Raw genomic sequence first — 27,822 nt, 5'->3', positions numbered from 1 at the left:
GACCCCGTACATTCCTTTCCCAAGAAGCTGCAAAAACCCTAGTACATGCCCTTATTATCTCCCGCCTGGATTATAGCAACCTCCTGCTCTGTGGCCTCCCTTCTAACAGTCTCACACCCCTAGAATCTATTCTAAACTATGCTGCCCGGCTCATCAACCTGTCCCCCCGCTACTCCCCGACCTCTCCTCTCTGCCAATCCCTTCACTGGCTTCCCATTGCCCAACGACTCCAGTTCAAAACACTAACCATGACATACAAAGCCATCCACAACCTGTCTCCTCCATACATCTCTGACCTAGTCTCCCGGTACTTACCTGAACGTAACCTTCGATCTTCACAAGACCTCCTTCTCTACTTCCCTCTCATCTCCTCTTCCCACCATCGCATCCAAGATTTCTCCCGTGCCTCCCCCATACTCTGGAATGCTCTGCCTCAACACATCAGACTCTTGCCTACCTTGACAAGCTTCAAAAGGAACCTGAAGACCCACCTCTTCAGACAAGCCTACAACCTGCCGTAACCCTCAGTCTGATACAGCGCCGCACAATCAACTCTACCCTAACCTACTGTATCCTCACCTATCCCTTGTAGACTGTGAGCCCTCACGGGCAGGGACCTCTATCCTCCTGTACCTGTCTGTGTCTTGTATTGTTTATGATTATTGTACTTGTCCCTATTATGTACACCCCTTTCACATGTAAAGCGCCATGGAATTGATGGCTCTATAATAATAAATAATAATAATAATAATAATACTTTGAAGAACCTAGAATTTATCAGTTGTTTCACACTTTTTTGTTAAATATTTCATTCCACATGTGTTAATTCACAGCTTCGATGCCTTCAATGTGAATCTACAATTTTCAAAGTCATGAAAATAAAGAAAACTCATTGAATAAGAAGATGCATCCAAACTTTTGGTCTGTACTGTGTATATATATATATATATATATATATATATATATATATATATTTTTTTTATTAATTACAGTTTTTAAAACTTAGCCTTATCTTATTTTTGTTTTTAACTTTATTTTTTCAATATTATGGGACAGGAAGCTGTGACCAACTGTTTGTTTATATTATATGTTTTAATACTACCGTTCTGAAGTACATACTGAAAATCTGGGCCTCTTATGAAAATCAGTATGTAACTGGAGAATTGGGAGGGCTATTCTTGGACTAAAATACAGCAAATATATTGCTTGGAATTTATGGATACAGATAATTTGTTTTTATTGGTAGTTGACTAATTAGGACAATCCCATCGGTTACTGATGGACAGATACTGACGAAATGTACTCTTGATAACAGTGCACATACTATCCCTAGTGGGCTTTCTCTTTGGTGACACACTTTACTCACTATTAAATAGGAGCACTGGGTATATAGAGATAGTGGAAGGTCAGTATAGAGGTTAGTCGACGTAGAATGTGGACTTCATTGAAAAATAGGACGCCGACCCCTGTTTTTTTTTAGGAAGGGAAAGAGTAGGGTATATATGTATTCCCACCTTCTCCTCACAATATAATATATGAAAAATTGTACGTACTATGTTTGTGGCATATTTGTTCATTAAAATTATTGGTTTTAAGGTAATGTGAAAATTTGGTATTTGATGTAACTGGAGAACTACCAAAATAGCAGTGACATGATCTTCAAAACGGCTTTGACAGCCATGGTAACCCATTGGTGCTCCGTGAAATTGATATCTACAAAAAAACAGAAATTTACATACACTATCTAATATGACACATATGCATGTTTTCTCCCTATCTGACATGAAATCAGAAAAAACATTTCCCGTTTTATGTCAATTAGGAACCAAAATCATTTATATTTGCAAAGGCCAGAATAATGAGAGAGAGAATGTTTTAAGGCATTTTTATTACTTTCTGCAAAGTCATATGTTTACATACACTAAGGGGTACTTTACACGTTGCGACATCGCAAGCCGATGCTTGCGATGCCGAGCGCGATAGTACCCGCCCCCGTCGCAGCAGCGATATCTTGTGATTGCTGGCGTAGCGAACATTATCACTATGCCAGCTTCACATGCACTCACCTGCCCTGTGACATCGCTCTGGCCGGCGATCCGCCTCCTTCCTATGGGGGCGGGTCGTGCGGCGTCACAGCGATGTCACATGGCAGGCGGCCAATAGGAGTGGAGCGGCGGAGATGAGCGGGACGTAAACATCCCGCCAACCTCCTTCCTTCTGTATTGCAGCCGGGACGCAGGTAGGAGATGTTCCTCGCTCCAGCGGCTTCACACACAGCGATGTGTGCTGCCTGCTGGAACGAGGAACAACATCGTACCGTGGGTGCACCGGCATTATGGAAATGTCGGACCCTACACCGATGATACGATAACGACGCTTTTGTGCTCATTAATCGTATCAAAAAGGCTTTACACACTACGATATCGACAGCGACGCCGGATGTGCGTCACTTTCGATTTGACCCCACCGACATCGCAGGTGCGATGTCGTAGTGTGTAAAGTACCCCTAAGAGTTCTATGCCTTTAAACAATGTGGGACAGCCCATATGATGATGTTATGTCTTTGGAAGCTTTTAATAGGTTTACTGGCAACATCTGAGTTAATTAGAGCCACACCTGTGGATAAAACCAATGGTCGCCCGAAGTCCGCCGGGCAGGTATTAAAGCCACTATGGGACAGGAGGACAAAATACAGCAACTCAGGAGAACCGAAAGGAAATGAAGGGGATATTTAAGTGCACACCCCAACATGTAGCATGTCCCTGTTAACCTCACAGGTACACGGGTAATGGTCAACCAAAAGGAATCGCAACAGGTATCAGTCACGTGTGTAGGAACCCGTCAGACCGAGAAGTGACCCAGTTAAAGTCACTGGGAAACCTAGGACATTACCACTGAACCGGTCACATGCGTACAGGGGCATGTCAGACCATGTACAGGTACAAAGGAATCGGTCACTTGAGTAGAGGGCACATCAGACTGAGTAGGTCACCCAGTTAGCGTCATTGGGTACCCAGGGCTGGCACACATACACAAATGTGCCACTGACACTGCAGACTGGTCATCTACGTAGGGGGCACATCAGACCATGTGGACCCTTATCCTCACTGTGCCAAGACACAGCTGTACCAAGATAGGAATACCTGGTACTGGTGCCTAGCCCTAAAACACATACACACACCTGCCACCAGCACTGCAGGCTACTGATCACATGTGAAAGGGGCACATCAGACCACATGGGTCACTTAGTTAGCGTTACCGGGTACTTGAGGAATGATAGGACAATGGTTGACCCTCACCGTACCAGGGTACGGGTGTGCACAAGTACGAATACCTTTCACCGACGCCTAACCCTGAAATAGTCACTGTCCTTATCCATACACACGCCTGCCACAAGCACTGCAGGATAATGGCGCTTGAACCCAATCACTCTAACAGCCAGGATAGCAGCCTTAGCTGTCAGCATGCAGTAAGCCACTCAGGCGCCGATGGGCGGAGCTACAGACCTTTTATAGCCGCCTCCCTGGCCCAGGCCACATGGCATGTAGTAATGGCGTCAGCTGCAGCCATGCAGAGGCTGCCTTATCATTGCTGATATCATGATGACCAATAAGCGGCTGCCAAGTCATCGCTGATGTCACCGATGACCAATCAGTGGCCGCCTTGTCATTGATGACATCATGCACATGCTCAGTACGATTGCATAAGCACTTAGGCTAAGGATGGTACAAAACTCTAGCCACCTGATGCCTCAAGCGATAGCCAGGCGGCGCTGCGGAGTTGACCGACCCCAATGTGGGAGTCAATGACAGGACTGGACCGGCTTGAGGCACAACAGAACCCACGAACCGTAACAGCTTCTTTGTGCAGCATCATGGGAAAGTCAAAAGAAACCAGCCAAGATCTTAGGAAGAGAATTGTGGACTTGCACAAGTTTGGTTTATCATTGGGTGCAATTTCCAGATACCTGAAGTTGTCTCGTTCATTTGTACAATCAATTATACATAAGTACAAATAAGATGGGACTGTCCAGCCATCATACTGCTCAGGAAGAAGTCGAGGTCTGTGTACCAGTGATGATTGTGATTTGGTCAGACATATGCATATTAACCAAAGAACAAAAGCAAAAGACCTTGTGAAGATACTGGTAGAAGCTGGTAAGATTGTGTCATTATCCACAGTGAAACAAGTACTGTATCAACATGGGCTGAAAGGCTACTCTGCAAGGAAGAAGCCATTACTCCAAAAGAAACATAAAAGCCAGATTAATTTTTTCAAATGCACGCAGGAACAAAGACCTTATTTTTTGTAGACATGTCTTGTGGTCTGAAAAATCTAAACTTTAACTGTTTGGCTATAATGACTATCATTACATTTAGAGGAAAAAGGGAGAAGCTTTGAAGCCTAAGAACACCATCCCAACTGTGAAAAACAGGATTACAGCATTATATTGTTGTGATGCTTTGCTGCAGCAGGGACTGGTGCACATCACAAAATAGATGGCATCACCAGGAAAGAAGATTATGTGACAATACTGAAGCAACATTTCAAGACAAACTTAAACCTTGGGCAGAAATGGGTCTTCCAAAGAAAGAAAAATGACCCAAGGCATGCTACCAAACTGGATACAAAGTGGCTTAAGAATAACAAAGTCAATGTTTTGAAGTGGCCATCACAAAACCCTGATCTCAACCAATCCTATTGAAAATTTATGGACAAAGCAGAAAAGACAGGTGCGAGCAAGGCAACATACAAACATGGCTCAGTTACACCAGTTCTGTCAAGAGGAATGGGCCCAAATTCCTGCCAATTATTGTGACAAGCTTGTGGAAGGATATCCAAAATGTTTGACCCAAATCACACAGTTTAAAATGAACCTGTCAGGTGCAATATGCACCCAGAACCACGAGCATACAAAAAGATACCATTTGATATGCTAAGAAGGCCAGCGACTTGTCACAAGGGCGTTAGTTCCCTTGGCTAGTCAGCCCCCTTAGCATGTAAGCATGTCCATGTGGGCGTGCTAATGAACATGCTAATGAATGCACAGCATCAGAGGCATGGTCGCGCTCACCTCTCTGCTGCCATCACATCAAATGTTGGACTTCGGCTCATGATCACGGACTTTCGGTGAAACACAGCAGGTATGTGGCTGGCATGGCTGTGCAGTGGCAGTGGTACCATGGTAAGAAGTTTAGACAAGGCAGGCAAGGATATGCTTAACAACTTAGAGCCAGCAATGTCAGCCCTGGCAGCAACAGTTTTGCAGATTAGATTACATGATGTGAGTAGATATGAAAAAAAAAAAAATAAAAAATCTTTATTTTTATATAGCGCTAACATATTCCGCAGCGCTTTACATACATCAGGAATGCTGTCCCCATTGGGGCTCACAATCTAAATTCCCTATCTGTATGTCTTTGGCGTGTGGGAGGAAACCGGAGTACCCGGAGGAAACCCACGCAAACACGGGGAGAACATACAAACTCCTTGCAGATGTTGTCCTTGGTGGGATATTCAACAAAGTGTGGCTCGGAGCAGCAGAACAGTGTAGATGACAGTCAGAGAACAGGCAGGTAGACAGATGGTATGGCCGATTTAATGATTCACATCAGTGAATGTGTAAGTGTGACGCCCTGGACTAGTCAGGTCGTCCCAGGTAGTCCCATGCACACACACCCCCTCCCTAAAAAGGTGACAGCAGCCAAACTTAAAAACCTTGTCACCACCCTCCAGGTTTGATGTCCACACCAGAAGGGTGGAGCCAGGTGGTTGGCCCCACCCACCAAGGAGTTCACAGGCCTGGAGGCACGAAAAGGACAGTAGTTCTAGAGAGTAGTTTGACAGTGGAGGAGAGAAGTCAAGTTCAAGGGCAGACCTGTGCCCAGGCCTGCCAATAGTCTACTCAGGTGGCTGGGTCAGAGCCCAGTCACCTCTGTCAAGAAGGCAGACGGTGGTGGCCGCCTGCAGGAGCTGGGAATACAGCCAGTGGAACCGTAGGGACCGGGGTCGGGCGGTGGCCACCAGTACCGAACCGGGGAACCGATTGGAAACCGGAGCACCAGGAGGGATACTGAGACCCAGTACAAAGCCCCAAACCGACAGGGCTGAGTCAAATCAACTGATTGAGGTCAGGACTTAAGGACCTTTCCCACACAAGACCCGTTAGAAGACAACAGCCCAACCATACAGGGTAAATCCACCGCCAAGGCATAGAGACCTAAGGGGCCAGCGTCTGCGGGCAAACAGGGCTTTTCCGACACCCAGCAAGCCGGGGAGCGGACTACCGTTGCTTAGGCATAGGAGTCAAAACATTCACACAAAGAGGTGCAGGAGAAAGGCGGAAACCACCAACCTGTTCAGGGAGAAGCTGCAGCCGGCTGCGGGCCCCGTTCATCATCCTGTTTGGTTTACCAGAGACTCCAGTGTACAGTGTCATAGTGAGTACACCAGTGCCTTTGGGCCGCGCACCACGCCGCACCGCACCAGCATCCAGCATGCACCTGTCCCCACGCCTCAGCACCCCCCTCAGGCCTCCGGGACCATCACTCCCCTACCCACGGAGGGGTCAACACGAAGCTGCGCAACACCATCCCCGGGAGGCCTAGTTAATGGCAGCGGTGGTGTCCATCCATTCACCACAACCCGTGGATGGAGTCACAAACTTACATTCCTTCCAAACCACCACGGCCCCCGGCCATGGACTCCCCACCGAAGTCCCTGCGTGTAGCGCCAACCCCCTTGCAGAGCGACGTGACCCCCAGGTCCGTGAGGAGCTCGAGCCACCTACCATACGAGCACGGATCCGAGCGGCTCGGCGGTCGCAGCTGAGCCAGCGGGGTGGTACATAAGTATGCACTTATCGATATCTGATACATTTTGACAAATATTTCATGTTTCACGCTTGTGGCAAGTAAAATGGTTCATGTTGGTGTGACAAATCCATCGTCTGCACGGAATACTTTCTCTGACATAACACTGGAAGCTAGACACGGCAGTTCTCCCATAGCAAACTGGGCCAGTTATTGTCTACGCCCTGCAGTGTCGATCATCTGTTTAATGTTCCTCACTGCCACAGCACCTTCTGACTAGAGATGAGCGAACCGGTCCCGGTTCGGCTCGAGGCCGGTTCGCCGAACGGAGGTCCCGTTCGAGTTCGGCTCGTCGAACGTTCGACGAACCGAACTCGAACTGCATAGGAAACAATGGCAGGCAATCACAAACACAGAAAAACACCTAGAAAACACCCTCAAAGGTGTCCAAAAGGTGACAAACAACTCACAACACATGGGAAAGTGACAAGGACATATACTTATGCAAAAACAAAAGAGCTGGACAAAGAAAAAGAGGAGGACACACAGATATAGGCATGGCACGCCTTTCTAAAGTCATGTAAAACACCGCAAGGTGACTCCAAGCGGAGCGTCCCTTTTTTCCAAAAATTGTGCCCCACACACACCCACCCCTTCAGTGGCAGCAGTTGTGCCCCAGTTGTACACTTCACAGCTAGATTTGCATCAAGCACATTCAAAAATACGCCATAATTAACCATCCCCAGGATGACACCAGGGTAGGTAGCAAAGTCTTTCCTGATCCCAGCTCTGTTCATCTTGGCTTCTTTTAAAAACAATGTAAGCAAGGGTTACTCCAAGCGGAGTCTCCCTTTTTTCCAAAAATTGGGCCCCACACACACCCACCCCTTAAGTGGCAGCAGTTGTGCCCCAGTTGTACACTTCACAGCTAGATTTGCATCAAGCACATTCAAAAATACGCCATAATTAACCGTCCCCAGGATGACACCGGGGTAGGTAGCAAAGTCTTTCCTGATCCCAGCTCTGTTCATCTTGGCTTCTTTTAAAAACACAGCAAGCAAGGGTTACTCCAAGCGGAGTCTCCCTTTTTTCCAAAAATTGGGCCCGACACACACCCACCCATTCAGTGGCAGCAGTTGTGCCCCAGTTGTACAATTCACAGCTAGATTTGCATCAAGCACATTCAAAAATACGCCATTCTTATCCGTCCCCAGGATGACACCGGGGTAGGTAGCAAAGTCTTTCCTGATCCCAGCTCTGTTCAACTTGGCTTCTTTTAAAAACACAGCAAGCAAGGGTTACTCCAAGCGGAGTCTCCCTTTTTTCCAAAAATTGGGCCCCACACACACCCACCCCTTCAGTGGCAGCAGTTGTGCCCCAGTTGTACACTTCACAGCTAGATTTGCATCAAGCACATTCAAAAATACGCCATAATTAACCGTCCCCAGGATGACACCAAGATAGGTAGCAAAGTCTTTCCTGATCCCAGCTCTGTTCATCTTGGCTTCTTTTAAAAACACAGCAAGCAAGGGTTACTCCAAGCGGTGTCTCCCTTTTTTCCAAAAATTGGGCCCCACACACACCCACCCCTTCAGTGGCAGCAGTTGTGCCCCAGTTGTACAATTCACAGCTAGATTTGCATCAAGCACATTCAAAAATACGCCATTCTTATCCGTCCCCAGGATGACACCGGGGTAGGTAGCAAAGTCTTTCCTGATCCCAGCTCTGTTCATCTTGGCTTCTTTTAAAAACACAGCAAGCAAGGGTTACTCCAAGCGGAGTCTCCCTTTTTTCCAAAAATTGGGCCCCACACACACCCACCCCTTCAGTGGATGCAGTTGTGCCCCAGTTGTACACTTCACAGCTAGATTTGCATCAAGCACATTAAAAAATACGCCATAATTAACCGTCCCCAGGATGACACCAGGGTAGGTAGCAAAGTCTTTCCTGATCCCAGCTCTGTTCATCTTGGCTTCTTTTAAAAACAATGTAAGCAAGGGTTACTCCAAGCGGAGTCTCCCTTTTTTCCAAAAATTGGGCCCCACACACACCCACCCCTTCAGTGGCAGCAGTTGTGCCCCAGTTGTACAATTCACAGCTAGATTTGCATCAAGCACATTCAAAAATACGCCATTCTTATCCGTCCCCAGGATGACACCGGGGTAGGTAGCAAAGTCTTTCCTGATCCCAGCTCTGTTCATCTTGGCTTCTTTTAAAAACAATGTAAGCAAGGGTTACTCCAAGCGGAGTCTCCCTTTTTTCCAAAAATTGGGCCCCACACACACCCACCCCTTAAGTGACAGCGGTTGTGCCCCAGTTGTACACTTCACAGCTAGATTTGCATCAAGCACATTCAAAAATACGCCATAATTAACCGTCCCCAGCATGACACCGGGGTAGGTAGATAAAGTCTTTGCTGAACCATGACTTTTTCATCTTGGCTTCTTTTAAAAACAATGTAAGCAAGGGTTACTCCAAGCGGAGTCTCCCTTTTTTTTACAAAAATTGTGCCCCACACACACCCACCCATTCAGTGGCAGCACTTGTGCCCTAGTTGTACACTTCACAGCTAGATTTGCATCAAGCACATTCCAAATCCACAAGCATTTACTCTCCCCAGGATGACACAGGGGTTGTAAATTCCTTCTGGATCCATGACTTGTTCATTTTGATGAACGTCAGTCTGTCCACATTGTCACTGGACAGACGCGTGCGCTTATCTGTCAGCACACACCCAGCAGCACTGAAGACACGTTCAGAGACAACGCTGGCAGCTGGACACGACAAAATCTCCAAGGCGTAAGTTGCGAGTGTCATGATGTATGTAGTTTTCTCCATTCCATATTTTTGTATAAGATGCCATGTGATGTATTTTACCTTCTCACTGTATTTGCTGTAATACTATGTCTTGGGATGTAAGTGACTATACCTTCCCCCAGCCTGTATCATATTGCACTCAGGCTTCAGCAATAGCTATTGTCATTGATTTGGTGGGGGTTGCATATCTATTGTTCTTCTCAACATGGGACTTCTCCAATCTACAACTTGGTAAACAGAACAGAGCCAGCAGTCTAAAGTCCATTCATGCATCAAATGGCCAGGGGGAGGTGTGCCCAACTACGGGGCTGATCCCAGGAGAGAAGAACATGTTAGTTCAGTTAGTTGGAGCTCGGCTGGAGAAGGACTAGGATCCATAGCTGAGGCTGGATCCTGGGGTCTGTGTGTGTGGACTGTTACAGACTGGAGATCCGCGGCCACGTGGGATTGCGTTTTGTTGTTCACCTGTTGGACTCAAGGAACTCATATAAGGACCATTGCCCTAATTCCCCTGGCATCGGAATACCAGGCGGTGCCCCTGGATCTTTTGTTTTTCTGTTGTGGACTCCTTGCAGATTTGAAGGATTTATATTTATGTTTGCTGCTTATTCTTTGTGGTTCCAATAAAGCCCTTTGGATTGTTCCTTGGCCTGGCGTCCCTCACTGCTCTGTTGCATACCCCGTCACAAACTGGTTGGCAGCGCTGGGATCAGAGCAGAAGGAATGGAGGACAATGGCTCAACATCAGGAACCAGCACTGCAGAGTACAAGACCTGGACTTTGGGGAGCCTGCAATCAAAGGCCCGTGAAGTAGGAGTTCGTTTCAAAGGACTCTCCAAGGAGCAGCTGATTGAGGCGCTAGAAGGAGTCTGCTCGCAAAATGACGTGGAGGAAGGATCCTCACAGCAAAGGGAGGAAAGACGGGAGCTGGAGGTGAATACCCAAAAAAGTCAATGGGTTGTGTGGTACAAGGAAAAGATGGCACTGCTTGGAGATGAGGCCACCATAGAAGATAAGAGGGAGGCCATGCGTGGAGCTGAAGAGAAGGAGCGCAGGATGGAGGAGATGGCATTGCTGGATAAGCAGCTCGCTGTGGAAGCCGCGAGAGGTTCCAGACAGACTGTAACCCCAGCACCCATCATGAGGGAACTTCCCAGGGTGTCCCGCAAAGACTTTAAGCCGTTTAATGAGGCTGCAGGCGACATTGAGGGCTTCTTCCAGGACTTTGAGCATCAGTGTCGATTAATGGAAGTCCCGGACAGGGAGCGTGTCCGGCATCTGGTTGGGCTCCTAGAGGGGGGAGCTGCTGAAGCCTATAGAGCTATGGACCCTCGGTGGAACTGTGAGTATGCGGATATTAAACAGACTATTCTAGAACATTATGCTGTGACCCCAGACACTTACAGGACTCAGTTCCGTGCTTTAGCCTGTGATGGGGAAGTGTCTTTTAAGATATATGCTCATAGACTCAAACAAATATGTAATCGCTGGCTGGAGGCAGAGGAGGCCTTATCTTGGGAGACCTTCCTGCAGGTCATCCTAAAAGAACAATTCTTTGCCCAGTGCCCCGCTGAGATCCGGGAATGGGTGCGTGAGAGAAAACCAGCGACAGTGGAGGAAGCTGCTGCTCTAGCTGATGAGGTGCTCACTATCAAGCCTCAGTGGAGGGTTCTGTTGGAGGATGGAGAGACGCCTAACAGCTCCACAACACCGGATGCCCCCAGTTATTCTGTCCCCATTGTTCCCCGTTCCTCTAAGCCACCACATGTTGATACCCGTGTTAATGTGCCTCCAGTTGCTTCTACTGCACTTTCTGGAATACGCCGGGGAGAGGAAGTAACAGAGCGCAGGTGTTATGTTTGTAGGCATCCCGGGCATTTGCAGGCCTCATGCCCAGCCAGGCCATGGAGGAATCATCCTCAAACCCCTACAGCACCTTCAGGTGGGAGCCGGCCTCCAAGTTCCCCTACCCCTTACCGAAGAGGACGCCTTGGATGGAGGGAGACCCAGCTCAGATGCTATCAATGTGGACAGCCAGGGCATCGGCAAGTCTCCTGCCCAGCTGTTCAAATGAGGACTGATCCTGCACCCAATCGGATTGTTAATTATTTACAGCCCAGTGCCATGGAGGAAGATGTGGCACCGTTATGTGAGGACTGGCCTAGTGACTCAGCCCCCCATGTTGCACCACCAGGAGTTTACGGGGTGCGACCCGCAGTTATGACGACTTCTGCTCATCGAGGTAAGCACTTGCAGGAGGTTGTGCTGGATGGACAGAGACTTGTTGGATTTTGTGACTCGGGTGCTTTCCTCACACTGGCTGATCCCCGAGTGGTTCGGCCTGAGGCAATCCATAGAGGACCTGGGATTGTCATTGAACTGGCTGGTGGACAATGGAGGACTATTCCCACAGCCACTGTGGATCTGAACTTTGGTTTTGGAGTCAGGCGATGTGTGGTTGGGGTGATGGGGGGTCTGCCTGCAGCTGTTCTCCTGGGCAATGATGTGGGAGAGCTACGATGCCAATTCGTGGCTGCATGAAGCCACATGTAAGTAACGCTCTGCCTGTGTGTACTTAACCAGTGACCTGTAGAGGTCCCTAGTACGTACACAAGTTGGGAGGGGAAGGAATTGTCATGATGTATGTAGTTTTCTCCATTCCATATTTTTGTATAAGATGCCATGTGATGTATTTTACCTTCTCACTGTATTTGCTGTAATACTATGTCTTGGGATGTAAGTGACTATACCTTCCCCCAGCCTGTATCATATTGCACTCAGGCTTCAGCAATAGCTATTGTCATTGATTTGGTGGGGGTTGCATATCTATTGTTCTTCTCAACATGGGACTTCTCCAATCTACAACTTGGTAAACAGAACAGAGCCAGCAGTCTAAAGTCCATTCATGCATCAAATGGCCAGGGGGAGGTGTGCCCAACTACGGGGCTGATCCCAGGAGAGAAGAACATGTTAGTTCAGTTAGTTGGAGCTCGGCTGGAGAAGGACTAGGATCCATAGCTGAGGCTGGATCCTGGGGTCTGTGTGTGTGGACTGTTACAGACTGGAGATCCGCGGCCACGTGGGATTGCGTTTTGTTGTTCACCTGTTGGACTCAAGGAACTCATATAAGGACCATTGCCCTAATTCCCCTGGCATCGGAATACCAGGCGGTGCCCCTGGATCTTTTGTTTTTCTGTTGTGGACTCCTTGCAGATTTGAAGGATTTATATTTATGTTTGCTGCTTATTCTTTGTGGTTCCAATAAAGCCCTTTGGATTGTTCCTTGGCCTGGCATCCCTCACTGCTCTGTTGCATACCCCGTCACAGCGAGCTCTGGCCATTTTTCTAGGTTTGAAGCCCAAAAGGAGCAAGGCTCCAGTTGCACAGTCATGGCATCGATGTTCATTTGGAGATACTCCTGTATCATCCTCTCCAGCCGTTGACTATGTGTCAGACTTGTTGTCTCTGGTGGCCTTGCAAAGGAGGGTCTAAAAAAATTATGAAAAGATTCCATAAAATTGCTGTTACCAGCACCAGATACGGTCCTACTGGTACGTGTAGACTGTTGAAGATGACGAGACCATCCCATGTTTGTCAAGTTACAACTGGGAGATTCACTCACTGCACCTGCACGGTTGTTTGGTGGAAAAGCGGATCTAAGATCAAGTAACAGCTTCTGCTGATACTCCTGCATACGTGCGTCCCTTTCTATGGCTGGAATTATGTCACAAAATTTGGACTTGTACTGGGGATCTAATAGTGTGGCAAGCCAGTAGTCATCATCACTTCTAATTTTGACAATACGAGGGTCATGTTGGAGGTAGTGCAACAAGAAGGCACTCATGTGTCTTGCGCAGCCATGCGGACCAAGTCCACGCTGTGTTTGTGGCATAGAGGTGCTAACCGTTCTTTCTTCCTCTGACATCTCCCCCCAACCTCTTTCAACTGAAATTTGACCAAGGTCTCCCTCATCTGCTGAGTCTTCCATGTCCATGGACAGTTCGTCCTCCATTTCTTCATGTCCTCCTGCACCTTCCTCAACATCTCGCCTGCTACCATGCGCCTTTGTTGATCCCTGTCCCCCATGCTCCCATGCCTGGCGCCTTGGTGATGATGAACGTCTGGACCTTGGTGATGTTGTTGTGTCTTGCGCATATGAATCCTCCTGTAGTTCAGCCACTTCCTGTTGTCCCACCCCCTGACTCCGAATAGTGTTTAGCGTGTGTTCCAGCATGTAAATGACTGGAATAGTCATGCTGATAATGGCATTGTCAGCGCTAAACATATTCGTCGCCATGTCGAAACTGTGCAGAAGGGTGCATAGGTCCTTGATCTGAGACCACTCCATCAGGGTGATCTGCCCCACCTCTGCATCTCGTTGGCCCAGGCTATACGTCATGACGTATTGCACCAGGGCACGGCGGTGCTGCCACAGTCGCTGTAACATGTGGAGAGTTGAATTCCAGCGTGTCGCCACATCGCATTTCAGGCGATGAACCGGCAGGCCGAAAGACTTCTGGAGAGATGCAAGTCGCTCAGCTGCGGCGCTTGAACGGCGGAAGTGAGCAGACAGTTTTCGTGCCCTGTTCAGAAGGCCATCTAGGCCGGGATACTGAGTTAAAAATTGCTGCACGACAAGGTTCAACACGTGAGCCATACAAGGTACGTGTGTCACCTTGCCCAGGCGAAGGGCCGCACCCAGGTTTGCAGCATTGTCGCACACGGCCTTACCAGGCTGCAGGTTGGGTGGAGACAACCATTTATTAAACTCGGACCGCAGAGCTGACCACAACTCCTCAGCTGTGTGACTCTTATTCCCAAGACATGTCAAGCTAAAGACCGCCTGATGCCGTTGCGCTCTGCTGCCAGCATAGTAATGAGGGGTGCGTGATTCCTTCTGCGCAGTGAGAACGCTGGTGGCCTGACCAGGCAGGCTTGGGGCGGAGGTGGAGGACCCAGATGAGGTGGAGGATGCAGAAGCAGTGGCGGAACTTGGACAGACAGAGGATTGACACACAAGTCGTGGGGACGGCAAGACTTGTGCAGCAGACCCTTCACCATCTATCACCATAGTTACCCAGTGCCCAGTCAGCGACATGTAACGTCCCTGTCCATGCTTACTGGTCCAAGTATCGGTGGTGAAATGCACCCGTTCACACACAGAGTTTCTCAAGGAAGCGGTGATGTTGTGTGCGACATGCTGGTGTAGCGCGGGCACACCTTTCTTAGAGAAGTAGTGGCGACTAGGCATCTGGTACTGGGGCACAGCGACAGACATAAGGTCTCTAAAATCCTGTGTGTCCACTAGGCGGAAAGGCAGCATTTCTGTAGCCAACAGCTTACAGAGGGATAGAGTCAACCTCTTAGCTTTGTCATGGGTCGCAGGAAATGGCCTTTTATTTGTCCACATCTGAGGGACAGAGATCTGGCTGCTGTGTGTAGACGGTGTTGAGTAGGGTGTCCCTGGAAAAATGCAGGTTTGTGAGGAAAGTGCAGGCGGAGACATGATGTTGCCTTCATCCAACGTTGGTGCTATCGATGTCTGAGACAGCTGTACACACTCACTTGTTTCCCCTTCCAAAACAACTGACGACCTAACAAGCAAACTGCCTGTTGCGGTTACAGTGGTGGAAGTTGTGGGTGGAAAAACAGGTGTGACAGCTGTCCCCACAGTCCTAGAAGATGACGAGCGCGCGGATGTACTGGAAGGGGCAGGCGGTGGATGGTTCGCTCCGCTAGGCCGCATTGCAGCACGGTGAGCTTCCCACCGGGCCATATGATATTTATTCATGTGACGATTCATGGAAGAAGTTGTCAAACTGCTGAGGTTTTGACCTCTACTAAGAGAACCATGACAAATTTTACAGATCACATAATTTGGGCGATCTTTTTCTATGTCAAAAAAGGACCAGGCTAGGCAAGGCTTAGAGGCCATGCGACCTGATGATCCACCCCGAATAATGCTCAGAGGCAGAGTGGTGGCTGAGGATGCAGTTGTAGACGTGCTACCAGTACTCCGACTGTGTCCAGGAAGGCGCAAGGTAACTTCGTCATTAGTTGCATCCTCCTCCACCACCTCTGTTGACCTCCTCGAGTGCCTGACTGTGGGTTGACAGTAGGTGGGATCTAGAACTTCATCATCAATTGTTGTGTTTGCACTCCCCTCCCCCTCTGACCGAGCCTCTTCTTGCCCTGACCGAATATTTAAGTTGTCATCCCAATCGGGTATCTGAGTCTCATCTTCATCAGTATGTTCCTCATTGTCTATAACCACAGGTGTTACAGTTTGTGACAAAGGGTCAACATTATGCTCCGAAACTTGGTCCTCACGGCCTGAATCAGAGTCACAAAGGTTCTGGGCATCACTGCAGACCATTTCCTGTTCTGTACTCACTGTAGCTTGGGAGCAGACCTCTGATTCCCAGGCTATAGTGTGACTGAACAGCTCTGCAGACTCAGCCATCTCAGTTCCACCATACTGTGCAGGGCTGATGGAGACTTCAGAGCTGGGAGAAATCAAGTTTGATTGGGATGACAACTCAGAGGACTGGTGTTTTTTGGATGTGGTACTTGAAGTGGCTGAGAGGGCACTTGTTGGACCACTTGAGATCCATTCAAGCATTTTCCTTTTTTGCCCATCATCTACCTTTCTTCCTGTTGTTCGTGTCCGTAAAAAAGGGAGCACATCGGATTGTCCACGGTAAGTAGTAGACATCTTACTTTTGCTGGTAGATGGTCTATCTTCAGCAGATGATAATGGAGCTTTGCCACCTTCCCCACGGACAAAACCTTTTTTGCCTTTTCCACCACGCCTCTTCCCCTTTCCACCAGCATCTGTCATTTTGCCACTCATGTCGATTGCGACAAGATTGTGGACTGAAAATGTGGTAGTAAAAATTGAGAGGTGGTGTAGATTGCAGTGGTGGTCTAGCTTTATTAACAGCAGAATAATAAAGAATAAATATCCCTGACAATGCAACTATGGCCCTTAAACTGGCAGCAAAAATTGCTAGTATAATGGCTTAGTTATAATGAGTTGGAGTGTGCAATGCAGGCAGATGCGCTCTGCAAATATCTTTGCACTAGTGGGACTATAGCAAAGTCCAATAGCCACGTATAGGATGCCACTAGGTACACTGAGTGTTTGCTAGTATAATGGCTTAGTTATAATGAGTTGGAGTGTGCAATGCAGGCAGACGCGCTCTGCAAATGTCTTTGCACTAGTGGGACTATAGCAAAGTCCAATAGCCACGTATAGGATGCCACTAGGTACACTGAGTGTTTGCTAGTATAATGGCTTAGTTATAATGAGTTGGAGTGTGCAATGCAGGCAGACGCGCTCTGCAAATGTCTTTGCACTAGTGGGACTATAGCAAAGTCCAATAGCCACGTATAGGATGCCACTAAGTACACTGAGTGTTTGCTAGTATAATGGCTTAGTTATAATGAGTTGGAGTGTGCAATGCAGGCAGACGCGCTCTGCAAATGTCTTTGCACTAGTGGGACTATAGCAAAGTCCAGTAGCCACGTATAGGATGCCACTAGGTACACTGAGTGTTTGCTAGTATAATGGCTTAGTTATAATGAGTTGGCGTGTGCAATGCAGGCAGACGCGCTCTGCAAATGTCTTTGCACTAGTGGGACTATAGCAAAGTCCAATAGCCACGTATAGGATGCCACTAGGTACACTGAGTGTTCGCTAGTATAATGGCTTAGTTATAATGAGTTGGAGTGTGCAATGCAGGCAGACGCGCTCTGCAAATGTCTTTGCACTAGTGTGACTATAGCAAAGTCCAATAGCCACGTATAGGATGCCACTAGGTACACTGAGTGTTCGCTAGTATAATGGCTTAGTTATAATGAGTTGGAGTGTGCAATGCAGGCAGACGCGCTCTGCAAATGTCTTTGCACTAGTGGGACTATAGCAAAGTCCAATAGCCACGTATAGAATGCCACTAGGTACACTGAGTGTTTGCTACTATAATGGCTTAGTTATAATGAGTTGGAGTGTGCAATGCAGGCAGACGCGCTCTGCAAATGTCTTTGCACTAGTGTGACTATAGCAAAGTCCAATAGCCACGTATAGGATGCCACTAGGTACACTGAGTGTTCGCTAGTATAATGGCTTAGTTATAATGAGTTGGAGTGTGCAATGCAGGCAGACGCGCTCTGCAAATGTCTTTGCACTAGTGGGACTATAGCAAAGTCCAATAGCCACGTATAGAATGCCACTAGGTACACTGAGTGTTTGCTACTATAATGGCTTAGTTATAATGAGTTGGAGTGTGCAATGCAGGCAGACGCGCTCTGCAAATGTCTTTGCACTAGTGTGACTATAGCAAAGTCCAATAGCCACGTATAGGATGCCACTAGGTACACTGAGTGTTTGCTAGTATAATGGCTTAGTTATAATGAGTTGGAGTGTGCAATGCAGGCAGACGCGCTCTGCAAATGTCTTTGCACTAGTGGGACTATAGCAAAGTCCAATAGCCACGTATAGGATGCCACTAGGTACACTGAGTGTTTGCTAGTATAATGGCTTAGTTATAATGAGTTGGCGTGTGCAATGCAGGCAGACGCGCTCTGCAAATGTCTTTGCACTAGTGGGACTATAGCAAAGTCCAATAGCCACGTATAGGATGCCACTAGGTACACTGAGTGTTTGCTAGTATAATGGCTTAGTTATAATGAGTTGGAGTGTGCAATGCAGGCAGACGCGCTCTGCAAATGTCTTTGCACTAGTGGGACTATAGCAAAGTCCAATAGCCACGTATAGGATGCCACTAGGTACACTGAGTGTTTGCTAGTATAATGGCTTAGTTATAATGAGTTGGCGTGTGCAATGCAGGCAGACGCGCTCTGCAAATGTCTTTGCACTAGTGGGACTATAGCAAAGTCCAATAGCCATGTATAGGATGCCACTAGGTACACTGAGTGTTGTTAGGGCCAGATGGATGGGCAGACCCGGGAGGTGGATCCACTGGGCCGAACTCCCCGATGAGGGAAAGGAGTCCGGTAGCCGGAGCACTTTAGGTAGCAGGACAGTCCGTGCAGTAGAGCACAATGGAGAAGTCCCAGGGACCACGGGGTCACTGATGGTGGTCCGGGTGACGGAGCTCAGGTTCGGAAGCCGGGATGATGTCAGGCGGGTCCGGAACCGTTGGAGCGAGATGACGGGTCACCGCAGGGAACAGAGATGGTACGGACTGTCAGGATGGCAGATAGGCAGCGTTCGGGGTTCGAGATACAGCAGGACCGGATGGTAATGCAGGATCGGCTCTAGAAGAGACAGAGGTAAGTATCTCACAGAAACACAAGGGGACCTGACTCCTAGCTTGGGAAACACGAAGAACAGGCCCCGCCCCCTTGGACATTAAACCCCTTTATACCCTGTACCTTAGTGCATCATTTCCTGTTAGTGGACACTGGCCCTTTAAGAAAGGGTCAGTGACCGCGCGCGCGCCCTAATGCGAATGCGCGCGGCCCGGGTGCCAGAAGCCAGGGCAGGAAGCTGAAAGGAGGAAGCAGCAGAGCCGAGCAGAGGCTGGGAAGCCGACGGGCGCCGGGAGCGGGGACCAGGAGGCCTGGGAAGCGCGGGCAATGGAGGCTGGAGAGCGGGGAGCGTGGCAGGTGAGCCGGGGAGCGGAGCAGAGGACCCGGGGAGCGTGACAAGTGTTTGCTAGTATAATGGCTTAGTTATAATAAGTTGGAGTGTGCAATGCAGGCAGACGCGCTCTGCAAATGTCTTTGCACTAGTGGGACTATAGCAAAGTCCAATAGCCACGTATAGGATGCCACTAGGTACACTGAGTGTTTGCTAGTATAATGGCTTAGTTATAATGAGTTGGAGTGTGCAATGCAGGCAGACGCGCTCTGCAAATGTCTTTGCACTAGTGGGACTATAGCAAAGTCCAATAGCCACGTATAGGATGCCACTAGGTACACTGAGTGTTTGCTAGTATAATGGCTTAGTTATAATGAGTTGGAGTGTGCAATGCAGGCAGACGCGCTCTGCAAATGTCTTTGCACTAGTGGGACTATAGCAAAGTCCAATAGCCATGTATAGGATGCCACTAGGTACACTGAGTGTTTGCTAGTATAATGGCTTAGTTATAATGAGTTGGAGTGTGCAATGCAGGCAGACGCGCTCTGCAAATGTCTTTGCACTAGTGTGACTATAGCAAAGTCCAATAGCCACGTATAGGATGCCACTAGGTACACTGAGTGTTTGCTAGTATAATGGCTTAGTTATAATGAATTGGAGTGTGCAATGCAGGCAGACGCGCTCTGCAAATGTCTTTGCACTAGTGGGACTATAGCAAAGTCCAATAGCCACGTATAGGATGCCACTAGGTACACTGAGTGTTTGCTAGTATAATGGCTTAGTTATAATGAGTTGGCGTGTGCAATGCAGGCAGACGCGCTCTGCAAATGTCTTTGCACTAGTGGGACTATAGCAAAGTCCAATAGCCACGTATAGGATGCCACTAGGTACACTGAGTGTTTGCTAGTATAATGGCTTAGTTATAATGAGTTGGCGTGTGCAATGCAGGCAGACGCGCTCTGCAAATGTCTTTGCACTAGTGGGACTATAGCAAAGTCCAATAGCCACGTATAGGATGACACTAGGTACACTGAGTGTTTGCTAGTATAATGGCTTAGTTATAATGAGTTGGCGTGTGCAATGCAGGCAGACGCGCTCTGCAAATGTCTTTGCACTAGTGGGACTATAGCAAAGTCCAATAGCCACGTATAGGATGCCACTAGGTACACTGAGTGTTCGCTAGTATAATGGCTTAGTTATAATGAGTTGGAGTGTGCAATGCAGGCAGACGCGCTCTGCAAATGTCTTTGCACTAGTGGGACTATAGCAAAGTCCAATAGCCACGTATAGAATGCCACTAGGTACACTGAGTGTTTGCTACTATAATGGCTTAGTTATAATGAGTTGGAGTGTGCAATGCAGGCAGACGCGCTCTGCAAATGTCTTTGCACTAGTGTGACTATAGCAAAGTCCAATAGCCACGTATAGGATGCCACTAGGTACACTGAGTGTTTGCTAGTATAATGGCTTAGTTATAATGAGTTGGAGTGTGCAATGCAGGCAGACGCGCTCTGCAAATGTCTTTGCACTAGTGGGACTATAGCAAAGTCCAATAGCCACGTATAGGATGCCACTAGGTACACTGAGTGTTTGCTAGTATAATGGCTTAGTTATAATGAGTTGGCGTGTGCAATGCAGGCAGACGCGCTCTGCAAATGTCTTTGCACTAGTGGGACTATAGCAAAGTCCAATAGCCACGTATAGGATGCCACTAGGTACACTGAGTGTTTGCTAGTATAATGGCTTAGTTATAATGAGTTGGAGTGTGCAATGCAGGCAGACGCGCTCTGCAAATGTCTTTGCACTAGTGGGACTATAGCAAAGTCCAATAGCCACGTATAGGATGCCACTAGGTACACTGAGTGTTTGCTAGTATAATGGCTTAGTTATAATGAGTTGGCGTGTGCAATGCAGGCAGACGCGCTCTGCAAATGTCTTTGCACTAGTGGGACTATAGCAAAGTCCAATAGCCATGTATAGGATGCCACTAGGTACACTGAGTGTTGTTAGGGCCAGATGGATGGGCAGACCCGGGAGGTGGATCCACTGGGCCGAACTCCCCGATGAGGGAAAGGAGTCCGGTAGCCGGAGCACTTTAGGTAGCAGGACAGTCCGTGCAGTAGAGCACAATGGAGAAGTCCCAGGGACCACGGGGTCACTGATGGTGGTCCGGGTGACGGAGCTCAGGTTCGGAAGCCGGGATGATGTCAGGCGGGTCCGGAACCGTTGGAGCGAGATGACGGGTCACCGCAGGGAACAGAGATGGTACGGACTGTCAGGATGGCAGATAGGCAGCGTTCGGGGTTCGAGATACAGCAGGACCGGATGGTAATGCAGGATCGGCTCTAGAAGAGACAGAGGTAAGTATCTCACAGAAACACAAGGGGACCTGACTCCTAGCTTGGGAAACACGAAGAACAGGCCCCGCCCCCTTGGACATTAAACCCCTTTATACCCTGTACCTTAGTGCATCATTTCCTGTTAGTGGACACTGGCCCTTTAAGAAAGGGTCAGTGACCGCGCGCGCGCCCTAATGCGAATGCGCGCGGCCCGGGTGCCAGAAGCCAGGGCAGGAAGCTGAAAGGAGGAAGCAGCAGAGCCGAGCAGAGGCTGGGAAGCCGACGGGCGCCGGGAGCGGGGACCAGGAGGCCTGGGAAGCGCGGGCAATGGAGGCTGGAGAGCGGGGAGCGTGGCAGGTGAGCCGGGGAGCGGAGCAGAGGACCCGGGGAGCGTGACAAGTGTTTGCTAGTATAATGGCTTAGTTATAATAAGTTGGAGTGTGCAATGCAGGCAGACGCGCTCTGCAAATGTCTTTGCACTAGTGGGACTATAGCAAAGTCCAATAGCCACGTATAGGATGCCACTAGGTACACTGAGTGTTTGCTAGTATAATGGCTTAGTTATAATGAGTTGGAGTGTGCAATGCAGGCAGACGCGCTCTGCAAATGTCTTTGCACTAGTGGGACTATAGCAAAGTCCAATAGCCACGTATAGGATGCCACTAGGTACACTGAGTGTTTGCTAGTATAATGGCTTAGTTATAATGAGTTGGAGTGTGCAATGCAGGCAGACGCGCTCTGCAAATGTCTTTGCACTAGTGGGACTATAGCAAAGTCCAATAGCCATGTATAGGATGCCACTAGGTACACTGAGTGTTTGCTAGTATAATGGCTTAGTTATAATGAGTTGGAGTGTGCAATGCAGGCAGACGCGCTCTGCAAATGTCTTTGCACTAGTGTGACTATAGCAAAGTCCAATAGCCACGTATAGGATGCCACTAGGTACACTGAGTGTTTGCTAGTATAATGGCTTAGTTATAATGAATTGGAGTGTGCAATGCAGGCAGACGCGCTCTGCAAATGTCTTTGCACTAGTGGGACTATAGCAAAGTCCAATAGCCACGTATAGGATGCCACTAGGTACACTGAGTGTTTGCTAGTATAATGGCTTAGTTATAATGAGTTGGCGTGTGCAATGCAGGCAGACGCGCTCTGCAAATGTCTTTGCACTAGTGGGACTATAGCAAAGTCCAATAGCCACGTATAGGATGACACTAGGTACACTGAGTGTTTGCTAGTATAATGGCTTAGTTATAATGAGTTGGAGTGTGCAATGCAGGCAGACGCGCTCTGCAAATGTCTTTGCACTAGTGGGACTATAGCAAAGTCCAATAGCCACGTATAGGATGCCACTAGGTACACTGAGTGTTTGCTAGTATAATGGCTTAGTTATAATGAGTTGGCGTGTGCAATGCAGGCAGACGCGCTCTGCAAATGTCTTTGCACTAGTGGGACTATAGCAAAGTCCAATAGCCACGTATAGGATGCCACTAGGTACACTGAGTGTTTGCTAGTATAATGGCTTAGTTATAATGAGTTGGAGTGTGCAATGCAGGCAGACGCGCTCTGCAAATGTCTTTGCACTAGTGTGACTATAGCAAAGTCCAATAGCGACGTATAGGATGCCACTAGGTACACTGAGTGTTTGCTAGTATAATGGCTTAGTTATAATGAGTTGGAGTGTGCAATTCAGGCACACGCGCTCTGCAAATGTCTTTGCACTAGTGGGACTATAGCAAAGTCCAATAGCCACGTATAGGATGCCACTAGGTACACTGAGTGTTTGCTAGTATAATGGCTTAGTTATAATGAGTTGGCGTGTGCAATGCAGGCAGACGCGCTCTGCAAATGTCTTTGCACTAGTGGGACTATAGCAAAGTCCAATAGCCACGTATAGGATGCCACTAGGTACACTGAGTGTTTGCTAGTATAATGGCTTAGTTATAATGAGTTGGAGTGTGCAATGCAGGCAGACGCGCTCTGCAAATGTCTTTGCACTAGTGTGACTATAGCAAAGTCCAATAGCGACGTATAGGATGCCACTAGGTACACTGAGTGTTTGCTAGTATAATGGCTTAGTTATAATGAGTTGGAGTGTGCAATTCAGGCACACGCGCTCTGCAAATGTCTTTGCACTAGTGGGACTATAGCAAAGTCCAATAGCCACGTATAGGATGCCACTAGGTACACTGAGTGTTTGCTAGTATAATGGCTTAGTTATAATGAGTTGGCGTGTGCAATGCAGGCAGACGCGCTCTGCAAATGTCTTTGCACTAGTGGGACTATAGCAAAGTCCAATAGCCACGTATAGGATGCCACTAGGTACACTGAGTGTTTGCTAGTATAATGGCTTAGTTATAATAAGTTGGAGTGTGCAATGCAGGCAGACGCGCTCTGCAAATGTCTTTGCACTAGTGGGACTATAGCAAAGTCCAATAGCCACGTATAGGATGCCACTAGGTACACTGAGTGTTTGCTAGTATAATGGCTTAGTTCTAATGAGTTGGAGTGTGCAATGCAGGCAGACGCGCTCTGCAAATGTCTTTGCACTAGTGGGACTATAGCAAAGTCCAATAGCCACGTATAGGATGCCACTAGGTACACTGAGTGTTTGCTAGTATAATGGCTTAGTTATAATGAGTTGGCGTGTGCAATGCAGGCAGACGCGCTCTGCAAATGTCTTTGCACTAGTGGGACTATAGGAAAGTCCAATAGCCACGTATAGGATGCCACTAGGTACACTGAGTGTTTGCTAGTATAATGGCTTAGTTATAATGAGTTGACGTGTGCAATGCAGGCAGACGCGCTCTGCAAATGTCTTTGCACTAGTGGGACTATAGCAAAGTCCAATAGCCACGTATAGGATGCCACTAGGTACACTGAGTGTTTGCTAGTATAATGGCTTAGTTATAATGAGTTGGAGTGTGCAATGCAGGCAGACGCGCTCTGCAAATGTCTTTGCACTAGTGGGACTATAGCAAAGTCCAATAGCCACGTATAGGATGCCACTAGGTACACTGAGTGTTTGCTAGTATAATGGCTTAGTTATAATGAGTTGGAGTGTGCAATGCAGGCAGACGCGCTCTGCAAATGTCTTTGCACTAGTGGGACTATAGCAAAGTCCAATAGCCACGTATAGGATGCCACTAGGTACACTGAGTGTTTGCTAGTATAATGGCTTAGTTATAATGAGTTGGAGTGTGCAATGCAGGCAGACGCGCTCTGCAAATGTCTTTGCACTAGTGTGACTATAGCAAAGTCCAATAGCCACGTATAGGATGCCACTAGGTACACTGAGTGTTTGCTAGTATAATGGCTTAGTTATAATGAGTTGGCGTGTGCAATGCAGGCAGACGCGCTCTGCAAATGTCTTTGCACTAGTGGGACTATAGCAAAGTCCAATAGCCACGTATAGGATGCCACTAGGTACACTGAGTGTTTGCTAGTATAATGGCTTAGTTATAATGAGTTGGAGTGTGCAATGCAGGCAGACGCGCTCTGCAAATGTCTTTGCACTAGTGGGACTATAGCAAAGTCCAATAGCCACGTATAGAATGCCACTAGGTACACTGAGTGTTTGCTAGTATAATGGCTTAGTTATAATGAGTTGGCGTGTGCAATGCAGGCAGACGCGCTCTGCAAATGTCTTTGCACTAGTGGGACTATAGCAAAGTCCAATAGCCACGTATAGGATGCCACTAGGTACACTGAGTGTTTGCTAGTATAATGGCTTAGTTATAATGAGTTGGAGTGTGCAGAGGACAGGAGGGTACAGTGCCAGGATTGTGGGGCTCTGGGTAGAGGAAAGGAAGCCTGCCTTTCTATTCCCTCCTAATAGGGAAATGCAGGGAGGAAATCCCTGACCTTGGCTACACAGACGCTGTCGCTGTTTTCAGGACCTGTCACCTTAACTCTGACCCTGCCGGTTTGAGCCCTTAAAAGGACTGCTAGAAAGTGCTCTCCCTAAGCTGTCCAGCGCTGTGTATGGAGCGCAAACAGCTGTATCAGCGATAGGACAAAGGACGGAGCTGCGACAGTGATGTCTGACACCAAAGACGCAGAAGAGATAATGGCGTCCTGGAGGAAAATGTCCGGTTTTATAATGCAGGGACATGTGACATGGACATCATATCACACATGCCGTTGCTTCTCTGGCTAAAAGTCCACTTAGCTGTGTGTGTGTCTGGGATTGGCTGACATGCTGGCCCGCCCCACTACACGCGCGCGCTTAGGGAAGGAAGACAAGGAAAAAAAAAATGGCGATCGCCATTATAGAAACAGCAGTGATCTGAAGGCGCTGTTCACGCACACTATACACTGAAATGTCATAATAGTGTGATTCACAGAGTGACTTACACTATTACAGCAGAAACCAAGCTAGGATTTAGCTGTTTTTTTGCTGCTAGAACCGTTCTCGAACGTTTCTGGAACTATCGAGCTTTTGCAAAAAGCTCGAGTTCTAGTTCGATCTAGAACAGGTCCCAAAATCACTCGAGCCTAGAACTGGAGAACCTAGGAACCACGAACCGCGCTCAACTCTACTTCTGACATCTCCTCCTGCTGGGGAAGAAAGAAATGATGAGTGTGACATTGGGTTATGGCTATGGGCATGGTCACTTACAATGGCGCGCTACGTAAGCCACATGGTTTGTCTTTCTTTTTGTTCTGTAAAACTTGAGAGGTATGGAAAAACTGATGGTTAATTATGTCAAATATACTGTACATGTTGCTGCTGCCTTGGATACCTGTTGTATCCCTAAAGCCGGCACTAGAGGTGGAATGTTGTGTCTTCTTGGATCGCAGAGGTGTATAGTGGTTAGTCATGTGGATAAGACATCAGATTGCAGATATCAAGGTATCATTTTATTCAGCTTCTCATGACCTACATACCCATACAGATTGCTTAGGAGGGTTAACACTAGAACTACTGAGGTAGTCATTTTGACTACCTTGCACTATGTATTTCTATATAGGTGTCACGAGTCCAGTAGTTCTAGTGTTAATCCTAATTCTACTGGTAGATTCACTTTAAAACAATAAAGGGCAGATCAAATTTTATACGACACATGACGAAAGGGAATTACAGTATGTCTCAGAAAATATTGTAGACAGTTGCATAGTTACATAGTTACTTAGGTTGAAAAAAGACCTAGGTCCATCTAGTTCAACCTTCCTCCATCAATTCTACATTTGGTCACTAAGTCATTTATAACCAACAATGTTGTGTGTACTGAGGAAATCATCCAGCCCTTTTTTGAAAGCTGTTATAGTATCTGCCATTACTACCTCTTGTGGTAGTGTATTCCACAGTCTGACTGCTCTAACTGTAAAGAACCCTTTCCTATTTAGCTGTCGGAATCGCTTTTCTTCCACTCGCACTGAGTGCTCCCTGGTTCTTAGTATTGTCTTTGGAAGAAATAAGTCATGTGCCAGTCCTTTATATTGACCACACATGTATTTATACAAATAAATTAGATCTCCTCTGAGACCTCATTTTTCTAAGCTAAACATATCTAACTTTTTCAACCTGTCGTCATATGGGAGGCCTTCCATTCCTTGTAGTAGTCTAGTTGCCCGCCTTTGAACTGCCTCTAACTTCTGAATGTCCTTTTTAAAATGTGGAGCCCAAAACTGGTTCCCATATTCCAGATGTGGCCTTACAAGTGATTTATAGAGGGGTAACAATACGTTGGGATCACAGGATCTAATCTCTCTTTTTATACACCCTAAAATCTTGTTTTCTTTAGCAGCTGCTGCCTGACATTGAGTGCTGCTGCTCAGCTTATTTGTAACCAGAATACCCAAGTCCTTCTCCTGTTCTGTAGTCCCGAGATTACTTACATTTAATGTATACGGAGTTCTTATGATATGTTTTGTAACTACAGGAGTCAGTATAAACAGGCTCACACTAGTGTACTCACTTGCTATTATTTTCCATATTATAAACAGAATAACAGAACTAATGATAGGGATGTGTTTATTACATGATGGCACCCATCGATCCTGGATAAACCATATTGATTTGATTTATGATGTGGCCTATCACAATTTTGTCATGCTGCAATTTTGTCATATTGTTTATCCCAATAAAAATAAAAGAATCTCTGAAGAGGGGCAAAATAGAGGATCCAATACAGATATGCAGGAGCCAATGCAGTAACTTCATGCTGACATACTAATGTATATATTATGTACCGTATTTTTCGGACTATAAGACGCACCCTGGTTTTAGAGGAGGAAAATAGGAAAA

The sequence above is a fragment of the Anomaloglossus baeobatrachus genome, chromosome 3 (assembly GCF_048569485.1).
Source record: "Anomaloglossus baeobatrachus isolate aAnoBae1 chromosome 3, aAnoBae1.hap1, whole genome shotgun sequence".
NCBI classification, from domain to species: Eukaryota; Metazoa; Chordata; class Amphibia; order Anura; family Aromobatidae; genus Anomaloglossus; species Anomaloglossus baeobatrachus.
Note: the sequence above shows the minus strand (reverse complement) of the source record.